The sequence below is a fragment of the Protopterus annectens genome, chromosome 6.part0, assembly GCF_019279795.1.
Source record: "Protopterus annectens isolate FY-2018-M chromosome 6.part0, PAN1.0, whole genome shotgun sequence".
NCBI classification, from domain to species: Eukaryota; Metazoa; Chordata; order Ceratodontiformes; family Protopteridae; genus Protopterus; species Protopterus annectens.
This window is the reverse complement of record NC_056737.1, coordinates 676416691-676439452: the sequence shown is the minus strand read 5'-3', so window position 1 is coordinate 676439452 and position 22762 is coordinate 676416691. Positions and strand designations below refer to the sequence as shown.

Below are 22762 nucleotides of genomic sequence, written 5' to 3'. Positions count from 1 at the left end.
GTTTGCTAATAATTTCCTTTAACTGATATTGATCAGAAGTATACAGAGTAGAAAATTTAATAGATCTATTTAACATATGATCTTCAACGGTTTGATCTTGGACCCTGGGTCCAAAGTATGGTGCACCTGAAGTGGTCATGTATGCTTCCTCCATGTATGGTATAATCTCATTATCCTTGTATCCCCGGGTCAGTAATCTATTTCTCAGATTATCTAATACTGAGATAAATCCCTGTTCAGTGGGATTCAGTCTCGAGGCTCTAATGGCCTGTCCTTTCATTATATTCTTAAAAACAAATTGTGGGTGCATACTAGACCTTAATAACAAGGAGTTGCAGTAACATGCCTTGCGATAGACCCCCGCATTTATCATATCATCAGTTGTTGATGATAGTCGGGGGGGCCTGCTTACACTTTTACTTGAGCAACTCGAGTTAAGTTGATAAATACGCACTGGGGCAATGTTTTACCTGGGTTTGAATGAGACAATATCTTTAAACAGTATACTGAAGTTGAAAAATCTTAAACGTTAATGTGTGTATGCATTTTTATAAAATGCGTTCACATTTGTGATATCTGACTTCTTAATTGACTCAGATATGTAAGTTTCTGACTTTTTAGTTAACTAAGTAATATTATATTTTGAGAGTTAACACAATAATTTGAGATATAGTATTGTTAGTATATATATGTTTGTATATATATTTCTATTACCATTACAGGTAAAAATTCTGAAGGAAGGGAAGGGTCGAGATGTTCTAAAAAATTGTCAGTCATATTTGTTTTTATAAAATGTTTTAAGTAGCAATAATGTGGATGTGCCTTTAAGACACAAGATTTTAATTAGAAGTGTCATGTGACCAAAAGGGTGTGTATATATTGTTTGTGTTGAAGTTTGTTCAGTTTCTGATGAAGTCTTGCCATATGTGCAAGATGAAAAGCGCTTCATTAAACTGAAAGAGAATTTGTTTTGGTGTTTCCAAGCTGTCTGTTTTTTGCTAGTTTGTCTTACTTTGGTTCCTGTCTGTTGGAGATCATATAAGAGCATGTCAGAATAATTAAGAACATATATATATGTAAGAGCATATTTTAATATTTTCAGTATTCTGATTCTTATAATTACTGTGTACAGGTGGTTTGTAAGACATTACTATCTGTGATATACACCAGTGAACTTTTCCAGTTTGGCTACTGCTGCTTATTTACCTGTACCACTTCCAAATGAACTGACCCAGCTGATTGCTGTTATGAGGCCACCAGCTCAAAAGATTACATTAACTGCTGTTAGCAACTATTCAGATTCCATGATCTCTGAAGTTAGAGTGATTACAATGAGAAATAATGATATGGCTCATGGTAATGCTGGCAATGAGACTAATGAAAACGATTAACGTGTATATGATGCTCTAACTGGTAATAGGCCATCTTTGTAAGACTGGCAAAACCAAATGGGTGGGGTTACTCCATATTGGTCTGAGACATTAGCTGACAAACTGAAGACATCTGAAATCACAATGTTTAAAGTTCCACAACGGCATGGAAATATCTGAACTGTTTTAAAGCCAATTTTGATTGTGTTCTTTAACCTACCTCCTTGATTTATTTGCCAGTACTATCTTAGAATTTGTTATCGAGAGACAATGTGAGGAAATGGACAAAGATACAAGATTAAACCATTTAGGGCAAGAGATGCCATCACTTTTATTATTTGACTCCTATGAGGAGTATTTCTCTCTTTTTAAAGATGGTGGATAATAAATACGAGGCTGTTAAGGCAAGGAAGGAAAACAAAGCTTGTTAGGGATAAAAATGAGTATGAGAGAAGCAGGTTTATCCTATGTTTGTGGGGAGAAATGCATCCACCACTGAAGAAACATCACTTCAGCCAATGATGACTGTGATGTCTGCCCAGAAATTCAGAATGAATTGAATAGTGTTCCATGATAAATAATAGGATATTTTTTTCCAATCATACAGGACCTTTTTAGCAAAAATAATGCTTTAATACATCTTCAAGCTGTCCATTTGTGTATTTTCTTCTCATACCTCTCTTTACTGAAATATGGTACCCACCTACAGTACATAAATGGTTTGAGGATGACAGACTGAAACTGTTTGCTTTCTGTTTTTCTGCTGGAAAGGTGAATTCAGCTTTCCAGCAGAAGGTCATTGCAAAGTTAAGTTTCATTTTTTCTTTGATGTACAGACACCTGTGATCTCAGTGTGCTAAGAACAAAGGTGCATTCAAAACAAGAATGCAGGAAATGATTGAACATACATTTTTTTTTTCTTTAGAAACTTCATTCACAAAACTGGATATTGATGGATCCTCCTAAATCTACATAACATGTCTTCTGAGGTACTTAAATATTTCTGGCATCCCTGCCCTCTGCTTCCTTTTCCAGTGCTGAAAATATACATGTTCAGTATTTTACCATTATTCGTACAGATTCCTGTGCGGAGGTCTTTTTGCTATCTTCTAAGCTATTTCCTGGTAGTCAGGCTCTCACTGTATAGATGAGGCCTCCAGTCTAGAACTATGCAAAGTACTTTGCAGGTAATCTTACAGGCTATAGACAGGTAACATTGTCTTGTTTTATACTAGTAATGCTTCTTTCTATATGTCCTAGTATTCCATTAGCAGTTCTTACTGCTTTCTCATACTCCCTGCTTGTCTTTACATTGTCTGATACGATAAAGCCCATGTCCGGTTCCTCTTTTATCTTTGCTGCTATCCCCCCAACTGTGTACTCCTTTGTTAACCCCCAGAAACATTCTGTATTTCATTTGCATTGAATTCCGGTCTCTCAGTTCTTGAGAATTCCCCCAATACTGCTACTTCTCATGTTTCTTTGTCTTTACCTTTACTTTAGCCAAATTGTACCACATTGTTTCCTTAGAAAAAGGCAAACCTACTCATCCAGTTATCTTGTAAGTTATTTGTAAAGATATCTTATCGGATGAATTTCAGGATTCTTACCTGTCACACATTTGGTTACCGTACTTTTTTGAGTAAAAGTTGTATAACCCTCAGTGCCCTGTTGGTTAGTCAATATATTGCCTATCCTACTGACAACAAAAAGACACCTCACTGTGGGCCTAACCAGCAGATCCCCCTAACTGGATCCTATTCACTAAATGTCACACTCCCTGACTACTGCTATTAATAAGAAATCTCAGTCATCAAGTACTATTACTTCATGTTTTAGTTGCTGTAACATATATAGTGCAAGCAGCACAATAAAAGGGAACAATTGGTATTACATAATATTTGTGTGAGCATGGAATTAGTATACATACATTTTAAGGGATGTGGAGGACATGTTCACTTGCAGGAATGTTCTGAAAGGTGCCTCTAGGTTTTACTGTTTTGTACAATCTTTTAAGAGGAGGCATGTTTTGGTGTGTATGGTTGCATCCTTGTAGTCTGCTTACCGGATTTTCAAAGTGTGTGGTATGTCAGTTTTCCAGCAGTGATGTATAGGGCTCAATAACCACACTAACCTTAGTGCCAACACCATTAACAGATGTAATGGTCGTATATATTTCACTGAGAACCGGCCAGTATTAGGGACTGGTCCTTTAAATTAAGTACAAAATTTTAGATTAAAGTAAAATGTCCACTATCCAAAAGTAAGAAATCAGACATGTTTGCTGAGCTCCAATACTGGTCACCACCTCTTTGCAGAGACAAATCCTAATAAAGGGCTGTCTTACATTCTGACTGTTGTGCAAAATTATTAATTTGTAACTGTCCATCAGCAGATCTTTTTCACTCTCTGGCTATCTCTCTCTCTCTCTTTTGTACAAGCACAAGTAACATCAACAGGCAGAGGGAACATGTGGACTCTATAGAAGACTTCCCCGTTGGCTGGTGACTACTGTTGAGCTGTTTTGTACTGTATTGACTGATTTCCTTTAAAAGCCTTTGTTCAGTATTCACGATTGTGTCCCATTTAAAACATCTTCAAGGTTATATCAGTGAGTTTTGACTGTTATAAATGTATTCCAGTCATGTAGTATGTCAGAATTGCTATACATTTTGTTTTTCTTTTAGTAAAAATTTAATGTAAGTGGTGCAGCAGTTTGCATTGTCGCCTCACAGCAAGAGGTTCTCCGTTTCGGTTCTCGGCTGGGGTGCCTTCTTTGCAGAATCTGCATGTCTTCCCTGCATTCATGTGGGTTTTCTGTGGGTGCTCTGGTTTCCTCCCACATTACAAAGACGTGTCTGAAGTGTTTCTCCCGGGCCTCTGCTGAAAGTTAACTTGTTCCAAGTCAGACTTCCCGGTAAAAAAGTGTTAAGAAAATGCACTTCCTGAAGATTTGCATCATCACAACTGATGTAGGGAAAAGGTACAATAACATAAGACATGTCCAAATGCCGTAAACATATGTAGCAGTAGAATTAGGATATTAATATTTATATCTGCCTATTGTTGCACAATAAATTTGTAATCAAGGCTACACAATGCTCCATCAGAAATAGATGACTAATTGTATTTATATATTTACTTATTCATTCATGTATTTGTTTACTTACCTGGAAAGTCCAGCTTGGATGGAAACCCATTTTTAGTTGAGGCCTAGGGAGAAAATCTACAAAAGAAAAGAAACAATTTGTATACAGTTAAACAAGTACATCCATAAGATAAAAAACATACAGTATGCATGTAAACATAAACATACAAATGCAGACATAATAGAGCATCATGTAATACGTGTTGAAAATGTTATTCTTACTGCATAATGTATGGATTGTAAATTGTAATTTCATAATAGTGAGTGATATAGTGGCATTCATAGGAGATTTGTAACAACATGGAACATGACATTCTACAAGCACCCACAAGAATATGTTACTTTACAGAAGACCATATCACCTTATGGAAACAGACAGTATTTTTTTTGAAAGATAATGTTGGTAAAACAGGATGTATTGAGATTAGGCTGAAAGAGACTAAGTAAGATTAAGTGAAGGCTTTATTACAGGGAGAGGAACTTAAATGTGATTGACTAAGGGCACAGTAATTGTATCCACAAAGCAAGGTTCCCAGTAGTTACAGGGGGGAAATAATTTAGATGGCATGGAGGCTGCTACTGATAGAGATTTATCCATGTAAGGAGTTAGAGTAACAGATCCTGGTATTCTTGAAATATGATTTTAATGAGGACTTGAAAAATGTGGATTAGATGATCTATCCAGTGGACATTGGTTGAGAGTTCCCAATGTTAGTAGCAAAGCTAGAGTAATGCGAGTCACTGTGAGAGTTATTGGATGAAATGATATAGATTAGTAATTTATTGGAGAAGCAGTGATTTCTAATGAGAGTATACATTTGAACAACATTCTAAATGGATGGGCAGCTGTATTGGACATTTAAGGTTTAATGTGCTACTTTGAGTTGACAGTAGTTAAGATATTTTGGATTTTTAAGTCAGTTGAGCTGTTTTCTGGCAGTGCGATGGTGGGCTCTGTTTACAAACTGGTAGTGAGCATAACTTTTTTTATTGTACCACTTCTCAATTTTTGCAAGCTGAGCTGAATGCAAATTTGTGATGATGGGGGCAGCATATGAGAATGTGGGAATTAAGCAAGCAGTTGCTGTGCATTCGTGAGTGCAGTCAGTTAAGTAGGATTTTGTCCTGTCTGTGTTTTTTGATTTGTTTTCTTGACTTACCTGTTGGACATAATGGTCAAACTTGAGATTTTTATTAATGACAACACCTAAGTGTTTATTGTGGGGAAACAGATTCATTGGTGGTAGCATCAAAAGAAAAAAGGGTGAAATTAATTTTTACATTGGAGAGTTTGATGGGGGGTAGCATTAGCTTAGTCTTTTTAGGAGAAAGTACAAGGTTGGACTGTTTGAGCCAGACATCAATGGAGGAGGAGACCTGGGCCATGTTCTGAAGCTCATAGATTGTTTTGGCTGTACAAGTAGTAGTCAAATTGGTTGCATTATTGAATGGAAGAGGAAGGGTGTTAATATTTTTAAAAGTAGGAGTCCAAGTACTGAGCCTTGAGGGACTTCAAATGCTATTGGACAAAAGGTGTATTTGGACTGTTGCCCTATTTTGCACTTTTTATCCTAATAATGAAATAGCTATTAAGCCATTATATGGCTGAGGGGGAAGAGACCAGGGAATGATAGTTGCCAGAGTGGTTTGGAGAGAGACTACATTGAAAGCTTTTTAACAAGTAAAAAAAACTTTGATACAAGGTAATTATTGTTTTTGTTTGGGAATGTTGTTAAGAAAAGATAAAAGAGCAGTGTCAGTGTTGTGCAAGGGGTGGAATCCATGTTGTGGTAGGAAGAGGAAGCTGCAGTTCCCTAGCATCTTAGGGCTACCTTTGTGCAGTGACAGGATATAGGATTGTTTCTGTGAGGTAGTGAACAAAAGAACAAGCATCCAACAACCTATGTGCAATACTTTATACCCAATTAAACTTCATAATGTTTAAGTTTTAAAATAGATTTGATGGAACATACATCATTCAAACCTGGGAAATTCAAAGCATCTAGTGTCAGCTGCCATCTGTGTTCACTAATTTCTAATAATTTTGTGTGTGTGTGTGAATGTATTCATAGATATACATATATATATATATATATATGTATGTGTATATAGATATAGATATATATTATTTTCATTATTTTTTCATATATTATTTTATGTATTGATTGTATTTTTATTGCAATGTATACAAGTTTAAATAGAAATTGCTACTAGCAATACTAGCTAGGTAGTACATTGATTGGATGTCTTATCTCATATGACCCATTGGTGGAGGTTTTAAATAGTTTCTGATACCTTAAATTAGTTGATGAAGTTTTATGTTATTTGTAGCAAAAGCGCTAAACATATTAAAAATGTGAAGTTTTAACCCATTCCTTCTTGGTTGTGTCTACTGTTTTTCACTGATCTCATTGTTGGGTTTGGTGCTGCAAGAGGTAGCTGTTTCTAAGTTTGTTTTTATCCCATAGTACTTTTCAACAATTCTTGTAATGTCCCAACTCAGAGGAGCTCATTTCTCACTCAGAATAGGAAATTGGCAGCTATTTGAGAGCAAGTAAAACAGTATGAGATAGTTTGAAGAGTGGGTTGACCGGGTAGTTATCAAATCATTAGACTCACATTTTTTTCTGATATGGGGTTGTATGACTGTGTGGTTAAATAAGGATCAAAACGATGAAAACCACAGACTTGTGTAGTTCTGAAGAGGTGATGTATGCTATGGCAATGAAAACAAGTCTGGGAGATGAAGCCTTTTCCTGCTTAGGATCTAACTATGGAATTCCACCCCTGCTTCATTAACTGTATGGCTTTTACAGACAACAGGAAAGCGTTTCTGTTCACCAGCACCGTCTATAAATGCTTCCACATTCAACACTGTGATATAACAAAAATGGCAATTATTGATTGGTTCTATCAGGGAACATCATTGATATTACTTTATGCTTTCAGTTGCTTTGCCTGTAGCATGTATATTTCTTCTGTCATGCTATTTCCCACTGACCTTACATGCATTTATGCATCTCTGCTTTAATATTATTGGCATTAATTTTTTTTGTTCTAGATCATAGGTGAAAAGGCTCCTTTGAAAGACTTTACTTACATAGGGATAGTCAGTACAAATGTTGTGGGCTTTGGGGAACACAGAACAAATGCATTTTTTTCATTCCACCTCTGATGGCCCAACTTGTTCAAGTAGAAGTGTAAACTGTTTTCTTTTAAGTTTTGTCTGTCCTATTATTTTGCCTAGCTGTCAACCTTATTTAGTGCTTAACATTGCCTTGTCTCTAGAAACTGCAGTGTATGGGTAAAGACCATAATAAACTCACCAAGTATGATAAAAGTTTAGATGTATGGATTTTATTTGGACGGGTAGGGATGGTCAGAGTGAGTTAGAAGACTGTAGGTCAAAGGTTCTGCTGCCTGCAAGACCAGTGTTAGCATTTTGTGGGCCCCCTGGGCACTTCAAGTCTACTATCACCTTGTCACTGCCACCCTTCCTAAGAAAATATTTATTTCATACTGCAAACTTATAGGAGTATTACACACAGACTGACCTGTAGCTACAATACTGTTACATTACAACAGGCCTGTGTAGCACACTATGTTGGACCATCTCACAAAGGGACATTTACAGTTATGGAATTTAGTTGCAACAGTGATGCACTGCAGCAACGTTATGTACAGGTCTGGACTTGGGTGAAATGGCACCCTAGACCTACTCTTTCAGCACCCCCCCACATGCACACACACAAACCCTGCAGTCTTCCCCTGTTTTTCCTCCATCTTGGGCTCCCCACGCTATGCACGTTATTCTTCTCTTCATTTTCTCTCACTTTGCCTTACTCTTCAGCTTTTTCAAGAAGCCATAAATCCCTATATGCTCTGAAGTGCATTTTAAAGATTTTTTTTCCTTTTTACATAATCTTTTCAACCAGTGATGACAGAAAATATGATTGAAGAAAGAAATTATGTTGCTGTACAGCTTTAGTTTTCCTTGCATCTGTTCAACACGCCTTTCCTGACCAAGCCAGCACAGTAATAACCATTTAGGAAATAACTCAAATAAGTCAGGGCCCAAGAAGCCATAGGATTATATATGTTCTGGGATGTATTTTAGAGCGTTTTCCCAACCTTTTAATCCAGTGGTGACCTAAATTTAAAAAAAAATGAATAAGAAGAGAATTTCAGGCTTTTTTTTTCTTTCAAGAAAGATATAAGTTTTACTCAAGACTTAATGTTCAAAGATGACAGAATTGCAGCAACAGTAAACTAACAAGCTAGTTGTTGTCTAGATACACAAGGCCTATCTGTGAATTGCCTGCCTCCCTAACCTCCCCACAAAAAAAGACTGCCTAAACATCATTCTGGTGTAAGGCTGGGGTGTAATCCGAGGTTCAAACTGCCACAGTCATGCACTGCAAGTCACTACAGACATACATACATATAGCATGCTTCCTCACTCCTCAACCCAAACTGTCAAAGGCAGCTGCCTGTATGCATTCCTGAAGTGTGATTGTGAGGAAAGTAAAATGAATAATGACAACAGTAATCTATTCTACTTTTTGTTCCTAGGTAGCACCCTGTCCCTACACAAACGATAGTAACCTGTGTTGTACACTTGTGAGGTCTGTGAGAAAAGTAAAAGAAAATAATAACCACACTGTCCTGAGCACAAACACAAGCTATAATGACCTCATGTGCACACCTCGAAGGTTTGACTGTAATGAAAAGTATAGTAGTAATAACCACACACCCTACAGCAGCTTCCTGTACGCACATATCCAAGCAGGGCTGGTATTAGCATTGCTGCAGTTGAGGGCAGAGGTCATTATCAGCATTATTCTAACAAAGTCATATCACAGCCTGTTCAGGTTAAAGAGCATAATCAGAAAATTAATACATTTTTTCTCCCCATTTTTCCAAACCAGCAACAGTCAGGTGTGATTAAGTGAGCCCCCTGTATCCATTTATATAATCTGGGGAGCAGGTCGCCCAGATTCTTAGTAGATATAAGTGTCTAAATGTTCTGTGACATATTTTATGCCTCACTTTTGAAATATAATTACTTGTTAGCTACATTTTTTACTGATACCCAGAAGAATACTGATACTTTTTGCACACACACATACAAACATGTGTATATATATATATATATATATATATATATATATATATATACAGACACATACACGCACACACACACACACACACACACACAACAAGTATAAGCCGTAGCAGTACTACTTTTGTCCTACTGGTATTGGCACACAAGATCAGTGACAGCTGTTTAGCAGTTAACAAACAGTAGCAGGTGTAAGTCACTTTTATTTACCTCAATGAGGAGTAATGCAAGCCTGTCACTATCCCTGAGTTCACAGACCTTCTCTGATTTTGTTCATAATTTTCCTCTGTCCTTCATAAAAAGTTTGATTTGCTTGTGAATCATTCAGGACTACCTACAATAAATCCAGACATCAGAGTTTTATAATTATTGAGCAAAAAATGCATGTCGATGCAAAATTTATTTTATTAACTTTTAATTGAATTAGAGTAATATTTAAAACATGTTCCTGATTTTGAGCCTTTATTCTGGTATTATTGGTATTGTGCTGAACTCTTCAACAAAGAAGTTGGGAGTTATAGTATCTGCTGTTTTGTCAGTCTTTATAAAACTCCTTGTAGGAGGAAACCATCCATGAAGATCAGAAGCATCAGCTGTTCTTAAACTCCAATGTATGCAATGAGCTCAGTCATGCTGGGCTGATGATCTCTCTAGTGCTTACCTTGCCTATTTTTACCAGCTTAACAGAGTCATATCACAGCCTAATCAGGAAATTAATACATTTTTTCCTCCTCATTTTTCCCTAGTCAGAATCAGCTTTTGTGGGACCCCCACACAGTCAAGGACGATTAGGGGGGGGCCCTTGCAGCCATGGGTATTGCAGGTACCTGAAACTGGATATGTTAGTTTTAGTGGAGAGCATGTCCACCAGCAGGATTTAATGAAGCCAGGGGCACTATGTCAGTGGTAAAATATTTGATGGAATTGTGAAAACTGTTGCTTGATAAAACACTGTTACTATAACCAGTGATATCTTTAAATTTTAAAGGAGATATATATATATATATATATATATATATATATATATATATATATATATATATAACGGTTATTACTCACCTGGTTTATTAAATATGATCTATAAATGATTAACTGTTTTCAGTAAGAAGTGACATATGTTTCACCTGGGGTTCCTGTCAGAAGAACGAAGACGCATTATGTCGAAAGCGTCTTTGTCGAACTGTAAATGTCGAAAATGCAAAATGACAAAGCGGCTTTGAAGCAAATTTTTTCCCCGGGAAAGAAGTCGCTTGGCCGCTTCAATCACTTTGCCATTTTTGGTACTGTAGTGTGATCTTGGAGTTGGTATATTTAAGTAGGGGGTGTGTGGGGGGCACAGACCCCCCTTTTTTTTTTTGGAAACAGCGAATTCCTGTGTATGGAGTCTTTTACAGGAGGATTCCTTTTTGCTGTGTGCAGCTGGCCATCAGCTGCTCAAAGGACCTCTCCTCATCCACTGGGTAAATCTGTCTTTCCTTTTGGCCCCCAGTCTAACTTTGACCCATGTTCAGAGCCAGTCAGGAGATTGAAGCACCTGGGGTAGCATCATAGTACTGTCGAGGAGTGTTTAGCAGTGTCCTACCATCCCCCTCCTCCTTTTTCCATGAATTCCTACATCCAGAAGCCAGCCATACAGTGGGATATGCTGGCATATCACCATGTCTCCATGGGGGCTCAGCTAGTGCCCACACTGCTGTTATGGACAACACTGTCAGTGCATCTCGAGTCTCCAACAAGGGCTGAAGTCTCCTGATTGTGTACCCTTCCCGGATATTTTGAGATTGTGGGTACTGGAGCATAACAACCACATCAAAAGGGAAGGAGGTCTGATTATTTTCAATTGTTTGGTGATTTTTGTGCTCTCGTGTCCTTCTTTAGATACCACTCTTGCAGTTATCTCACCAAATAACCTGGATGCCCAGCTAGGGTACCAAAACCAAAACCTTCCACAAAGCCATATGTCTGACATATGCCTTGAGCCTACAGGTGTAAAGGTACATAAGTAGATAGTATAAATCCTCAGACTGTCTCACCATCAGTGGAATGCAGGTCTCATACCCCCTATCTGTTCCATGCATGGGCGTTAGTATGTTGGCTATCACTTGTTCAGATAATTTACCCGTTGGAGAACCATCCTCTATTCTTCTCAGTTGTATTGCTGTTTGTTGCTCTATTAGATGTCAGCAAGGAGTGGAAAGTACTGTTATGCTAGGCTGATTCCCTACAAGGATCTGTACTCCCATTGCCTTTTCTGTATAGGTGCAGAGCAGATTTACAAAAATTATATGATCTGTCAGTCATTTGTCCCAAACACTCTTCAAACTAGGCTTTTATTTCTTAATTCCTACTTGGAAACACAGTGCCTCACCCAAGCAAAGATTATGAACCCTTTCACCCCTGATGTCACACCAGTTCAGAAGAAAAAAAAAACTGGAGAGGCCTAGGCCTGAAATTTTAACTGTCCAGTCAGACTCGTATGTACCTGCAGAGGTGCTGGAACTCAGAGTGCACCCGATACTTGCCCAGACTACCATTACCCCACTAGATTCCAGTATGGTGAGTTTAACATGTCTGAAACAAGTGATACTATCAATAATGGTGAGAAGGGGTAAGCATGGTTACTAATTTCCAAAGGACCCAAAAGTATATCACAGATGCTTGTTAGAGAGGAAATATTCATATCTCTCATTGAAGTTCATCAGGGATCAGAGCCTCAACGTTTAATCAAAACAGATGTCACACCAAAAAAAAGAAAGAAAAAACTAAGTGTTTCTTTCCTCCCAGAAGTCCAAAGAAAAGGAGTAGATGGATTTTTCATAGGACCTGTGTAAGGCCATTATGGTACTCAGGTCACCATCCTTCTCAGGACCTGTTAGTACTACAGTTACTCCCTGTAATGTTAATATGATGAAAACATTTTGAATGGGAAGCTAAACTGATTTCTGAAGTTCAACAGAGATGCTGTAAATTCATTGAAGTAGGTAACCCTGCTCCTGCTCTTGTACTCCCCTGTTTTGGAAGTCTTTCTGAATGCTTGTGCATCAACTTCCATTGCACTAGACTCCCAGCCACCTTCTTCTAAAAGGCCTGACATCCTTTACAAGGTGCCTAAAGATGTGAAATTTCTGTACAAAAGCTCTGTACAGAACCCACTGTGTTTTCCATGTCAACAAATAAGCCCTGTAAGTTACGACCTGCTGCCAGTGCTCTTCCTTCAGATAAAGACAGCAGGGCAGTGGGTAAGCTGGGCAAAAATATTTATACATCTTTGACTGTGACCTTTAGAGCTGTGAGTGATCAGACTCAGATGACTAAGTACTTGTTTACCCTCAGCAATTTGAGTAAATCATTGTCCTTTACTGAGGAATCTACCACTAAACAACGGGCATTAGCATTGGTGACTCAGGCTTCCGCAAGTATCTAGGCACTGCATTAAATGCATATATGATGCAGTGAAAGCCCCTTTCAGGGCAGCTGTTACAGGTTCTGTGTTCAGGAGGTACTCATGGTTATGTTCAGCCCCTTCCAGTACATACTAAGCCAAAACTCCTAGACTCTTATCTTAAAATAAGGATCTTTTGTTTGGTTCTGTTGTGGCCATTTTTTTCAAACAAATGCAGGAATAAGGTAAAATTATGAAGGATTGTAGACACATCTTTGTTATTTCTGCACCTAGATATCAGAGAACTTACCCTGCATAACCCACTTACTTCATTCATAGAGAACTCAGGCCTTCCCATAAGACCAAGAAATTACCTATGAAAGTATTCTAGGATAAATCAGACAGGGTCTCTAGATTTGGGAGACCTTCTTGCTTAGTCAAATCTGCCTATCTTCTATTCACCTCCTCACCCCCTCAGTCCACCCCTTCCTTTATATAAAAGGCTGATATCATCCATAAAAAAATGTCTTTGCATTACTTCAAACAAATGGGAACTTTATTCATGTATTCTCAAGCCTTCCTGGTGTCTTCAGACCTGAAGGATGCCTATCTCAGCATTCCCATTCACCCTACCTACAGGAAATTTCTGAGGTTTTCTTCTGGTTTATCACACTTTCATTTCTCTGCTTTGGCTTTTTGACGTTTGACAGCCCCCAGAGTCTCCCCAAAGTGCCTAGCCCCAGTGATAACTTACTGCAGGACTCAGGAAATGCAGATGTTTCCCTATTTGGACAACTTGTTAATACAGACTCCTTTTTAGCAGATACTCTTGACTCACCTCAAGTTCACCATGGCACTACTTTAGGCCCTTGGTTTCGCAATCGGCTGGAAAAAAATCAGCAATGAAGCCAGCCCAAGATCTAGTTTTCTTGGAATGCATTCCTGCTGCTGGACATGGTACCAAAGCCTAACCAGTTACTTCCTTTCTCTCCTTCCTCTTCAGTCCTGAACCACAAAGGAGATGCCCAGAGCTATGGAATTCATGACAGCAATGATCCCCATGGTCCACTTTGCCAGACCTCATATATAAAAAAGATCAATGGTAATTGAAATCCACCTGCTCCCCAACATTCTCACTCCCTGGATGTGCAGGTTCCTCTCCTGCCTTGCCTAAACATTGAAATACTTCAGTGGGTATCACAGACAAAACTAAGCCTTGGCCTTCCCTTCAGACATAGGCACCACAACAGGAACTGCACACAGACACATTAGATGATGTGTGGGGAACTTTGACAGGAAACCTGGAACTCCAGGGTCAGTAGCCTGCAAATCTAAGACCTGAACACGTCAGTTTGAAGGAGATGGGAGCACATATACAGGCCCAGCAGATTTTTCCCATTCTTGGAAAATAGGTCCATTAAAATTATTCACAGACAACACAGCAGTCATGGGGTACATAAACAAGTAGGGGGAACCAGATTTTACCAACTGAGCAGTCTGCCTCTTTTGGCAGAGAAGAATGGATGGTGCCACAGATTCACCATCTCCATCTGCATCAACTTCCACTCTTGCACCAGGGCCTATTGTCCTCAAGCTTGGAAAATGGATGTAATGTCCTTTCCTTGGAAAAGGAGGCTCCTGTATAACTTCCATTCACTTTCTCTGCTTCCTAAGGTCTTACTGAAGATCCAAAGGGATTGCACGAAGATTTTACTGGTAATTCCCTATTGGCCAAGACAGCAGTGGTTCATCAGAAGCTTCTCTCCACAGTAGACGACTCATTGCTTCATCCCAAACTGTCATCCCTCAACCTGACAGTATGGATTACAGGATTATGATCCTTTTTAGACAACAGTTCTCTGAGGACATACTGAAGGTTGCCAGGAGGCAAGAAAACCTGCTACAAGAAAATCTTATAGCAAAATGGAAAAGATTTACTATAATGGTGCCTGAATATAAATATCAAGACCCACTTCAGGCTAATACTCCAATGGTCCTCTCTTATTTGTGTTAGCTGTTACAGTTGGGCATAGCATACTCCTTTATTAATGCTCACCTTTCAGCCATTTCTGCATGCCTTCCTGTGGACTCATCACTTATGACCAGACTAGAGGTTAAACCATTCTTAGAGGGAGTACTCCACCTGAAACTTCCAAGGAAAGCTACCCCCTCTGCTTGGAACCTCAGCTTTGTGCTAGAGAAACTAACTCTTCCATCCTTTCAAGCCAGCAAGTTTCTGCCTCTCAAATGTTTTACTTTTAAAGCTATTCTGGTAGCTCTCTGCTCAACCAGACAAGTCTATAAACTACAGGCCCTGTCAGCAATTTCTCCCTTCCTTATTTCCCATAAGGACAGAGTGTCTTTAAGGGTCAATCTCTCAGTCATGCCAAAAGTAACACATGAGTTATCTGTCAATCAGGAAGTAAATCTTTCTCCTTTCTTCCCTATTGCACAAAGTAAGGGAGAAAGAATTGTACATGCCCTGGATGTGCATAGACAGCTCAGATTCTACCGAGATAAGACCAAGGAGATTTGAAAATATGATTAGTTGTTTTGTGACTTTCCAAGACTCAAAGCTAGGTAACCCAGTTTCAAAACAGACCATTACTAACTGGATATCTGAATCCGTTATCTCTTGCTACACTTTCCATGGCAAATCCTTACCCTCTCCTGCAAATGCTTATTCTACTAGAAAAGTGGCCTCATTTGAAGACTTTTAGAAGGGAATTAATTCTAGAACATTTTTAGAAGCAGCTACTTGTTCTTCTCTGCATAGTTTCACTGAGCATAACAGAATGAATGCATTTTCTGGATCCATAGCCACATTCACCAGGTCAGTCCTCTCTGGATTACTGAACAATTCTCTTGTCTCTCTCCCATCCACCTATCATACCTCTGAAGCTTTGGGAATAACCCAACTGTTTGGAATACTGCAACAATGATCTAAGGAAGGACATGGAATATTTGTGTAAAATTGCAACATAACAATAGACGTGTTACTGATTACTGTTGCAGTATTCCTTCCCTCCTACCTTATAGGATGATGCTAGACTATTGGCCCGGAGGCCCTTATAAGCCTAGCCAAGTATTTTGCCCATGTTCCCTCAAAGTCAGCATCTGTTCCCCCAGTCCAGCAGTGACACAGGTTGGATCCCAGGGGTGTATTTTCTGTTTCCCATCCAGTTGTCCAGGTTCCTCTTAAAGAGGGCCAAAGAGGTACTTTGCTTGACATGGAGAGGGAGTCTATTCCACAAATGGGGGAGTCTTTGTGTCACAAATCTGTCCTGCCAACAAGTTCTATTAATGTCACAGACCAGGTTATGGCCTTGTGTGCGGGTTGCTCGAGTGGAGTTTGTCTTATGAATATGCAGCAACTCCATCAAGGCTGGGTCTGAGATGGTTGTTTGCCAGAGACAGGTCACCTCTGAGCAGTCTCTATGAGATTGAGTAGAGGGACAGAGCTTTTAGCCTATTTGTATAGGTTAGGTGTTTGAGACCCTGGATTTTCCTCATCAGGAACCTCTGGTCTCTCCAACTGCTGCATGTGCTTGGCAAGGTACATGCCAAAGGGGGCATTGTACTCGATAACTGGTCTGATAAGGGATGTTATGACCTCCTTGTTCCTGGATGAAATACCCTTATTTATGAGGTGGGCCATGTACAAAGCCTTCTGTACAACGGAGGCAACGTGGTGGTCAAAAATGAAGTTGCTATCAACCTGGGTGCCCAAGTCCCTCACGACTGATTGTGCACTTAGTACATTGTTATTAATGTGATAATTAGTGAGGGTGATAATTAGTGGGGATGCCATTTTCCCCAAAGGGAGAATTCTTCTTCCATTTTCCAAATGGACTGAGGGGCATCACTGTCTTTTGCCTCTCCTCTCTTAGCTAACCAATTTGTTTTGTCTCTCAGTCCTCTTCAGGCTTATTGGCTTATAGAAGATCTGAGGGGTTACACTCAAATGTCCACTTATGTACCTTTACGCCCATGGGGTTAGGTCACATGTCGGATATATGGTTCTATAGAAGGCTTTGGCTTTGGTACTGCAGCAGGACATCTAGGTTATTTGATAAGATAACCCAACTGTTTGGAATACTGTAACACTGATCAGTAGGACATCTATTGTTATGTCAAGTTCTTGCACAACTGCACATTCACTGGGAATGTGATTAAGTGATGGATTAGATGTTTTATTTTTGATTACTTGTCTCTTGATTCAATGAAATATGATCAATTACAGTAAATCATTATAAACAAATTTAAAAATTCACCATTTGCTTGACTCACATTTTCTTTTTTGAACTGTCAAGGCTTGCAGTATCACCCGTTTTCTATAGGGAGGCATAGCTAAAAAGTGGGTCATTGGTGATCCCATCTAAATGTTAAGCAGTTGTGAAGTAAATATATATGGCAATTGCAAGTCAGTTTTGTCTGCAGTAAAACTAGTAACACTGAAGTTTACTTAATCGACATGTAGATACTGAAATGTAGAGATTTATTTGCTTTATTTTTCTGAGATGCATGTTCACTTTGGAATATTCTAAATCTGCTAATTTTGTTTTTATTTTTTGTTGTTGTTATTGCCTCCCTTGTAGAATACTCATCTGTATAGTGGAAGGACTTCGGCTTTTGGGTTTGTTGGCTGGCTGAGTTGAAGAGGAGTGCTTCTTGGATTCAGACTGGCAGACATATTTGATCATTGAATCCTGCTGAGCAATTACTTCATAAAACAATCAACTCATGAGTTGATTAACCATCTTTTTAGTTGATCTCTAATATCTGCATCTAACTTGTAGAAGAAACCAAGAATGCTGCATCTTATGGCATTTCCATTTTTTGTGAATAAGTGTCTGTAAGTTCTGGATGACAGCAGGTAATTCAAGTACAGTTGCTCCTCGCCTCTTTTTGTCAATGTTTGTTGTAATACATATCAGTGGCAGTTTCTAAGCCTTAGTCTGCATTTGTTGCCAGTGCACTCTTTCTAAATACTTGGCAAAACTCAGCATGCACTGTTGTCAGTGTCTACTGGGTGAGACATTTTAAAAAGCAGATTAGATCAACAAACACAACTGAAAGATGTTTTCTTAGTGCATGAGTAAGAATTCAAGTCCAAACAATGTAGTCACTAACATACAAACTACAATTACTTAACATCAATCTGTAATAACACCACAGGTAGTTACTGTCCTTATTTGAACACTCGTCATTGAATGGTGCTATTAAACAAGAGGCCATGTTGTATCTATGGACCTATTAATTATTTAGTTATGATGATTCACTGATTTTCAGTTTTTTTTTGAAATTCAACATTTGAATATATACGGGGTAGGTGTTTTTGGAGTGAGGGCACTCCACACCTTTATTTCCCCAAGAATCTCTGTACTTTGATGAACTTAAACTGACCATAGTACAGTGACCAATCATCAACACTAGTTGCTGTTTGTCCCCTATATAACATGTATCTTTATACAGTAGAATGTTTGGTCCAACAGCATTTTTCCTGCCCAACTCCTATTCTGTCTAATACACCAGAGTAGTATATGTCACTGCTTGTCCATTTGCCGCACAACAGACCATATCTCTTTGCTGACATAGGAGAGGATTCAAAATGATTGATGTTACAAATGTTTTTCATAAGCTTTGTTCCTAGTGTCTCCACTGTTTTTTTGTGTAGTCCTTTTGACTCTGCAGGCCAACATGTAGGCCTAATGTAATTATCTTAACAGGAAAAGAGGGTTATAGATTTTTCATTAATTCCCACATTTCACATATCTGGGCTTGCACAGAAAAACAAGTAAAATATTGGTGGGCAAGTTTTTTTCCCTTCACCAACAGTTCCTTTTTATTTATGGATGCAGCATGTTGTTTGATGGTACAGCTGCCCATGTGTAACTCCAACACATGTGCATGTGACTTAATAAAATCAGCTAATAATGCATTGATAGTTCTTAACTTCAGACCTGATCTTAATATTATAATAAGAATATTTGTGGTTCTGAAACCTCTCCATATCACCACTTACATGTGTGATGGAAGAGGTAGTCCTGATTATCCTGCCAAGCCTTTCTGTCTTTATGCCACTAAAACTCATTTGTCCCTCCCTCTTTCATTTGTCTATTCTGACTATTTATTAGTATAAAAATGCAGTGATTTGTGATTCAGTAGATTCTGTCTAGTGATGACAGTGTCACTCTGGGAGTCCAGCAGCATCAACTATTTCTTTTTTGTAGTACATTTATCTATCTCTCCTTCCATCCATCCACAGCCCCTTTTTTCCCATTTTTTTTTTTGCACATGAAGTCAGGGTGTCACTTCACCAGTGACCATCAATTAGAGCCAAGGTTTACACCCCTTGGTGACTAGCTCTACCACAATAGTTCTACATGGCATTTTTCAGCCCACATTCCAGAGAAATAGGTTCTTCAAAGAGAGCCTCTGTTTTGCCAAAGAGTTGAATTTGTATTTTGCCACTAATTACAGTCTTCTTCTTCTTCTTTCGGCTGTTCCTGTTAGGGGTTGCCACAGCAGATCAACTGTTTCCATTTCTTCCTGTCCATTGCATCTTGCTCTGTCACACCAACCACCTGCATGTCCTCTCTTACCACATCCATAAACCTTATCTTAGGCCTTCCTCTTTTCCTGTTACCTGGCAGCTTCATCCTTAGCATCTTTTTCCCAATATATTCTTCATCCCTCCTCAGCACATGTCCAAACCAACGTAATCTTGCCTCTCTGGCTTTGTCTCCCAACCTGGGCTGACCCTCTAATATACTTTTTCCTAATCCTGTCCATCCTCATCACACCCAGTGCAAATCTTAACATCTTCATCTCTGCCACGTCAAGGTCTGGCTCCTGCCTTTTTGTCAATGCCAGTGTCTCCAACCCATATAACATAGCTGGTCTCACTACCCTCTTGCAGACCTTCCCTTTCACTCTTACTGGTATTCGTCTGTCAAAAATCACTCCTGACACTCTTCTCCACCCACTCCATCCTACCTGTACTCTCTTCTTCACCTCTCTTCCACACTCACCATTACTCTGAACTATTGACCCCAAGTATTTAAACTCATCCACCTTCGCCACCTCTACTCCTTGCATCCTCACCATTCCTCTATCCTCCCTCTCATTTACACACATATATTCTGTCTTAGTCCTGCTGACCTTCATTCCTCTTCTCTCTAGAGCATATCTCCATCTCTCCAGGGTCTGCTCCACCTGTTCCCTACTCTCACTACAGATCACAATGTCATCTGCAAACATCATAGTCCACGGGGACTCCTGTCTGATCTCGTCTGTCAACCTATCCATCACCATTGCAAATAAGAAAGGACTCGGAGCTGATCCTTGATGTAACTCCACCTCCACCTTAAACGCATCTGTCACTCCCAGCGCAGACCTCACCTCTGTCACACTACCCTCGTACATATCCTGTACCACTCTTACATACTTCTCTGACACTCCTGATTTCACCATACAATACCCAACTCCTGTTTAGGCACCCTGTCGTATGCTTTCTCTAAATCCACAAAGACACAATGTAACTCCTTCTGACCTTCTCTGTACTTCTCCATCAACACTCTCAGAGCAAACATCGCATCTGTAGTACTCTTTCCTGGCATGAAACCATACTGTTGCTCACTAATCATCACCTCCCTTCTTAACCTAGCTTCCACTACTCTTTCCCATAACTTCATGCTGTGACTGATCAATTTAATCCCTCCGTAGTTACTACAGCTCTGCACATCACCCTTATTCTTAAAAATCGGTACCAAAACACTTGTTCTCCATTCCTCAGGCATCGTCTCACTTTCCAAGATTTCATTAAACAATCTAGTTAAAAACTCCACTGCCATTTCACCTAATCACCTCCGTGCTTCCACAGGTATGTCATCTGGACCAACAGCCTTTCCATTCTTCATCCTCTTCATAGCTATCCTTACTTCTTCCTTGCTAATGCACTGCACTTCATGATTCACTATCCACACATCATCTATAAATACTAAAAAAAAAAATACCTTGATTTCCTGCTGATAGCAATTGTGACCTCTTTTGACATATGATTTCTAAATAAATGTTTGTAGGTATACATATTAATTTATCAGAGTTTAAATTTTTCGGTCTCAGCATGTCTTCTTTTCAGGTGTTGTACTGTGATTGTTGGAGAACTTTTAAGCAATGTGCAAAAAAATCATCTGGATAAAAATGTTATTTTTAACTGGTTCTTTTTTGTTTTTGCTTTGTATATCTCATCTGTTTTAGTTTTGTGTCTCAGCTAAAGTGTTAAGGGGTTGGTGTTTTGATAAACTGTATTCTGATGCTTTTATCAGTTGTTTTAGTATCTGTTATTTAAAGGAACAAATTTCAGATTTCTTATAAAGTTGTTTCCAAACATTAATGAATCTTGAAAATAAGTGACCACATTGTAAACACTCGAGAACAAGACATGGCAGAACTTTTTCAAGGTTTACTGTAGTGTAACATTGATAACAGTATGACGAAAACAGTGTCCTAATTCATTGCAGGCCCATTGCTCACTCCACTTGCCAGCTATTTTTGTACTTAAACTCAAACCACATCTCCATATTCCCAACATTGTACAGTGCTGGTGTAAAAAAATACAAATGTTGTGAGGGTGGGAGGCATAGCTACAATATTAAAGGAAGAAGTTTTATGATCAGAAATAGCCTTAATTGAAATTTGGTCCCTTAAAGAAGATTGCCTTAATATTCATAAAATAGTTTTAGTTCTCTAAGATAGGCAATGTAAATAAATTAACTATTTTTGAAACATTTAATCTACCAGACGTGTTAACAAAGGAATAGCTAGTTTTGTAATGTCTAGGGCTGATCCCCATACCCAGGCACTGCCTTCCCAACTCTTGAATTAGGGCATCCAAAAAAAACACAGGTCCACTATTTATACTGTCATCACTGTAGCCAAGGTAGCCAGGTACATGCCCCCCAGCTCTTCAGTGGGGAAGAAAAAAAAACAAAAATAAAGGTTGTAATCTGGTGGCTGATGTTCCTGAAATGCAGGAGCCAGACAGCTAACTAGGTCCTGTTTTTGCATCCCAGCCCACCCTTCCTCAGCTTAGAAGTAGTTAAAAAAATACTATGATCGGGTACCTAGGGCTTCTGAAATGCAAGAGACAATCGGGTTCCATTTCTGCAATCTGTTTCAGAACCTACTTCCACATATTTTAGCTGTAGCTGGGGGGGGGGGGCTTTTTTTTCCTTTTAAACCATAGCAAACTGCTTGTTACAAATGTAGCAAGAATTTGCTATAGTTTATGCCCCCTCATGTAGCACTACAGCACTCAACTTACAATTAAAAAAAAATATATTTTGAACTGTAGAAAACATCAGTTGCTACAGTATAGATAGACCACACATGGAGCACTGTAGTGCTCAGATTTGACTGCATATGTAATATCAGCTTTTAAAAGCTGTCATGAACAGTAGAGAGATCAGGATCAGAGGGCTGATCACACCCCTTAACACTTTGCACCTGAGGCAGTTGCCCCCTTCACCTAACCCTAGCTTTACTATTGAGTGTTAACAGGAAGTCAGATGTTATCAGCCTTTACTTCTTCATTGTTAGCAAAAAACACGTTTATAAGAATAAAATCTGTGAATGGGGAAGGTGGTGTTGATTGTTATAAAACATATTCAAAATAAATTTACAGAAATAGCCATAGATGAAAATAACAATTGAGACTTGTTTAAACATGTGAATTA

General features: G+C 38.8%; 1 protein-coding gene across 6 annotated transcripts in view; it reads left to right on the top strand.

Annotated features, from left to right (window-relative positions):
• The window catches only part of GPR132 (G protein-coupled receptor 132), a 921399-nt gene that overhangs the window by 819589 nt on the left and 79048 nt on the right, over window positions 1-22762 (top strand). For all 6 annotated transcript variants that reach the window (XM_044074364.1, XM_044074363.1, XM_044074365.1 and 3 more), the window contains one exon: window positions 17621-17898. The gene's annotated coding sequence lies outside the window, so the exon portion shown is untranslated. The remainder of the gene's footprint in view (window positions 1-17620; window positions 17899-22762) is intronic.